The following is a 5739-nucleotide window of genomic DNA, read 5'->3' on the forward strand; positions in this document are numbered from 1 at the left end:
AAAACTATGGGCCAATATCCATAATGAATATCAGTGCAAAAGTTTTAAATAAAGTACTAGCAAGATCACAGCAATATATCACAAAGATCATAAATCATATCCAGCTGGAATTTATACCAAGATTACTGGGTTGGTTCAATTTTTTAAAAAAATTATCAGCATGTTTGACTAGCATAGAAAGAAGTTAAGGAGGTGAATAGAAGTAGAAAGTAGACAAGAAGTAAATATGATAGACCTCTGGAGAAAACTGAATGGGGATAGAAAAGAATATACCTTTTTGTCAGTGGTACATGACATATACATAAAAATTGACCATGGATTAGGCCATAAAAACCTCACAGTCATTAATAATAGCAAAATTTTAAGGGGCAGCTAGATGGCACAGTGGATAAAGCACTGGCCTTGGATTCAGGAGTACCTGAGTTCAAATCCGGCCTCAGACACTTGACACTTACTAGCTGTGTGACCCTGGGCAAGTCACTTAACCCCCATTGCCCCACAAAAAACACCCCAAAAAAACAAAAAAACCCTCACAGTCAAATGAAGAAAGGCAGAAATAGTAAATACATACTTTTCAGATCATGATGCAATAAATTATGCATAGTAAAAGGCTATGGAAAGATAGACCAAACATTAATTGGAAACTAAATAATCTAATCCCAATGAAGAGTGGGTCAAACAATAAATCATAGAAACAATCAATAAGATCATCCAAGAGAATGACAATAATGAGACAACATACGCAAACCTATGGGATGTGGCCAAAGCAGTTCTTAAGGGGATATTTTATATCTCTAAATGCCTACATGAATAAAAAAGAGAAAGAGGAAATCAATGAATTGTGCTTGCAACTAAAAACAACAAACAATGAACAAATTAAAAATCCCCAATTAAACACCAAATTAGAAATTCTGAAAATTAAAGATATTGATAAAATTGAAACTGAGAAAAATATAAAACTAATAAATAAAACTAAGAGAAGGTTCTATGAAAAAGCAAATAAAACAGATAAACCTTTCATTAATTCCATTTTTAAAAAAGAAAGAAAACTGAATTATCAGTATCAAAAATGAAAAGTGTGAACTCGCCGCCAAAGAATAGGAATTCAAAGCAATAATTAAGAGCTATTTTATCCAACTATATGCCAATAAATTTGGCAATCTAAATGAATTGAATGAATATCTACAAAAATATAAACTGCCTAGGTTAACTGAAGAAGAAATAGAATCTTTAAATAAGTCCATTTTAGGAAATGACATTGAACAAGCCATCAATGAACTTCCTAAGAAAAAATCTCCATGGCCAGATAGGTTTACAACTGAATTCTAACAAACATTTAAACAACAATTAATGCTAATATTACAAAAAGTATTTGGAAAAATAGGTGAAGAAGGAATGCCACCAAATTCTTTTTATGAGACAAATATGGTGCTTACACTTAAACCAGGAAGAGCAAAAACAGAAAGAAAATTATAGACCAATCTCCCTAATGAATATTGATGCAAAAATTCTGAATAGAATGTTAGCAAAGAGATTACAACAATTTTCACCAAGATAACAGAGTATGACCAAGTGGGATTTATACCAGGAATGTAGGTCTGGTTTATAATTAGAAAAACTATCAATATAACCACATCAAAAACAAAACTAACTAAAATCATATGATTATCTCAATAGATGCAGAGAAAGCTTTTGATAAAATACAACATCCATTCTTATGAAAAACACTATAGAGCATAGGAATAAATGGAGCTTTCCTTAAATGATGATGATAAACAGTATCCATCTTCAACCATCAGCAAGTATTATATGCAAGGGAGATGAATTAGAGGCATTGCCAATAGGATCAGGGGTAAAACAAGGATATCCATTATTACCATTATTGTTTAGTATTGTAATAAAAATGTTAACCTTAGTAATAAGAGAAGAAAAAAATTGAAGGAATTAAAACAGGCAAGGAAGAAACAAAACTATTACTCTTTGCAGATAATATGATGGTGTACTTAGTAGAGAATCCTAAAGAATCAACTAGAAACAATTAACTGTAGAATGGTTGTAGGATAGAAAAGAAACCCAAATAAATCATCAGCATTTCTATATATGACCAACAAATTCCAGCAGTAAGAGATAGAAAAAGAAATTCCATTTAAAATAACAATGAAAAGGGACAGCTAGGTGGTACAGTGGATAAAGCACCAGCCCTGGATTCAGGAGGACCTGAGTTCAAATCGGGCTTCAGACACTTGACACTTACTAGCTGTGTGACCCTGGGCAAGTCATTTAACCCTCATTGCCCCACCAAAAAAACAAACAACAACAACAAAACAAAACACAAAATAACACAAAATAAAAAAATAAAATAAGAGTGAACAATATAAAATACTTGGGAGTCTACTTGCCAAGACAAACCCCAAAACTATATGAACACATTTGCAAAACACTTTAACACAAATCAAATCAGACCAAATTGCCTGCATTCTCCAGATTATGGAGAAATCATGGAATTTCCAGAAAAAAAACCTACTTCTCATTCATTGATTAGCCTAAAGACTTTTGATTTTGGATCACAAAAGAATGTGGCAAGTACTTAAAGAGTTTGGAGTACCAGATCATCTTCCTTGTCTCCTGATGAATCTGTGAGTGGACCAAGAAGCAACAGGTAGAACAGACCTGAATATAAAAGAGCTGCTTGGTTTAAAAAAGGAAATAGACTATGACAAAGCAGTATATTGTCATCTCATTTATTTAATTTATATGTAGAGTACATCATGTGAAATACCTAGGTGGATGAATCAAAAGCCAGGATGAGGCTTGCCAGGAGAAATATAACAATCTCAGATATTCAGATAATACTTCTCTGATGGAAAAAATGAAGACCAGTTAAGATGCCTCTTAATGAGTGTAAAAGAGGAGAATGTAAAATTTGGCTCAACACTTGATATATAAAAAAACCAAAACACTAAGGTCTTGGCAACTGTTCCTATCAATTATTGTCAAATAGGTGGAGAAGAATTGGAAGCAGTGTTAGATTTTATATTCTTAGACTGAAAGATCACTGCAGTCAGAAATGGAATCTATGAAATAGAAAGACACTTTTTTCACTTGCTCCTTGGATAGATCTGTATAATATACTAAAAAAGATGAGATATCACCTTGCCAATAAAAGTCTATACAATCTATGGATTACCTAGTAGCAATGTATGGCTATGAGAGTTGGACTATAAATAAAGCTGAGCATTACCTAATCACTACTTTCAAACTGTGGTGCTGGAGAAGACTTTTGAGAGTCCATTTAACAGCAAGGAGACAAAATCAGTCATTATTTAAAGAAATTAATTCAGACCGTTCATTGGAAGTTCAAATACTGAAGCTGAAACTTAAATAATTTGATCCCAATTTTGGGAAAGATTGAAGGCAAAAAGAAAAGGGGATTCCAGAGGATGAGATGGTATATAGAAACAATGAACATGAAGTTGGTCGGATTTTTAGAGGTGGAGGATAGAAAATCCTGGTCCAATGGGTCATGAAGTGTCAGTCACAACTGAACAACAAAATCCCAAAGAGATCAAAGAATATAGAAAAGGATCTATTTTTGCAAAAAATATTTATAGTAGCTCTTTTTATCATAGTAAAAATTAGAAATTTGCAATATGCTTGTTAATTGGGAAATGGCTGAACACACTGAATTATATGATTGTGATGGAATATTATCATGTCATAAAAAAGGATGAGAAGGATGATTTCAGGAAAAAATATTGGGAAGACTTATATGAACTCATGCAAAGTAAAGAGAGCAGAATGACAAGAACATTATAGACATGTGATAGCAATATTGTAAGGATGATCAACTGTGAGACTTAAACTACTCTAATCAAGACTTATCCAAAAAAATTAGAAAAGACACATGATGAAAAATGCTATCCATCTCCAGAGAACAGATGATCACTGAATGCAGATTAAAGCATACATTTAAAACTTTATTTTTCTTATCTTATTCTTGTTTTCTTTTATAAAATGGCTAATATAGAAACATGTTTTATATGACTTCACATGTATTATTATTATTATTGTCATTTTTGGTAAGGCAGTTGGGGTTAAGTGACTTGCCCAGGGTCACACAGCTAGTAAGTGCCAAGTGTCTGGGGCCGGATTTGAACTCAGGTCTTCCTGACTCCAGGGCCAGTGCTCTATCCACTGCACCACCTAGCTGCCCCTTCACATGTATTATTGTTATCAAATTGATTGCCTTATCAAGAAGGAAAAGAAGGTAATCATTTATAACTATACATTTTTAAAAAGATTATATTTTTACATGTAATTGTGAAATATACAAAGAAATGTAGGGGCCAAATTTTAATTGGGGAGTGTTAATTAGGTGGCTTGCTGCAATATCGGGGCAAGGAAGGAGATTAACAGCCTCTTTCAAAAACAGAACAGGGTTTAGTAACAAGAATGAACTTAAAAACACAAGTATGATTAGTAGAACTAAGGGGAAGGCAAAAAAAAAAAAAAAGAATGGGGAAAGAAAAACAACATGACCTGAATCACACCACTGCCCAGGGCTCAGAAGAACACATGGCTGTGTCCTGGTCCTGTCTCTTTCCGGCTCCAACACCAGAATGGTGAAACTCCTCTCTTCTCCTTACCAGCAACTCCCAGGGTCCCAGGAAACAGGGCAGACAGACACACAGCCCCAAGCTAATTGACCAACACCCCTGATTGACAGAATTAACAAGCCGCTCTATAACTGCCAGCCCCCCTTAAGCTTCTGGATGCCAGAGGTCACCTGACTGCCCTCACCTGGCTTCCAGTCATGGCGGGGCTGCCCTCATTATAATTTAGCCAGGCCCAGGTTAGGGCGTAGGGGCACATGCTGGAGTGAGGGTGCACGGGGTTTCTAATTTTAGGCAAAGATGGGGTCACAGAAACCTCAAATCACAATTAATTCTTTTTTTTTTTTCTTAAATAAAAGGCTTATTCACTCCAGGATCAGGGTGGTTGCTCAAAGAGACCAAAGTCCATGTCATCATCAAACTCTTCTGACTCCTCCTTCTTTTCTTCTTTCTTCTCCTCTGCAGCAGCAGGGCCAGAACCAGCAGCAGCTGGGGCAGCAGAACCAGCACTGACAGCAGCAGCAACGGCCCAGCGGGCATGGAGGCCAGCTTACGGCTCCCCTGCATGATCACATCTTTGATGTTCTAGCTGCTCAACTCACTGATTACCTTCTTCATGGCTCCTCCTCCATCTCGATGCCCATGCTGTCCAGGATCTTCTTTGGGTCCTTGGGATTGGAGGAGTCATTGTCGAGGACGGCTAGAAGGTACGTGGCCACATAGTACATGTTGGCGGTCTAGGTTCTACTTAGTACAGTCTGGAGGTCGCAGCCTGGCGCTGTGGGAACTGCAGGAGCGGTGGGGCCCATGGCGAGTCTGACCATGGTGGCATCAACAGAAAGGAAGGAAGGAAGGAGGGAAGGAAGGAAGGAAGGAAGGAAGGAAGGAAGGAAGGAAGGAAGGAAGGAAGGAAGGAAGGAAGGAAGGAAGGAAGGAAGGAAATAAAGAAAGAAGGAAGAAAATTTTCAAAACAAAGCTAGGCATAAACAGAAGTGTCTGCTATATGAAATTTTGTTATCCTTAACTAGAGACACATTAGAAAATTTACCTTGCATACTTTCTCTTTATGACAATTGCTCTGAGATATTTAGAAAATAGAGGCTTGTGGATCTTTATTTCATTGGTT

At 36.2% G+C, this 5739-nt stretch overlaps 1 pseudogene; it reads right to left on the reverse strand.

Annotated features, from left to right (window-relative positions):
* Positions 1-4989: 4989 nt before the first annotated feature.
* Positions 4990-5341, reverse strand: LOC122748246 (annotated as a pseudogene).
* Between the last annotated feature and the right edge of the window lie 398 nt (positions 5342-5739).

This window comes from Dromiciops gliroides, chromosome 1, assembly GCF_019393635.1.
Source record: "Dromiciops gliroides isolate mDroGli1 chromosome 1, mDroGli1.pri, whole genome shotgun sequence".
Classification (NCBI taxonomy): domain Eukaryota; kingdom Metazoa; phylum Chordata; class Mammalia; order Microbiotheria; family Microbiotheriidae; genus Dromiciops; species Dromiciops gliroides.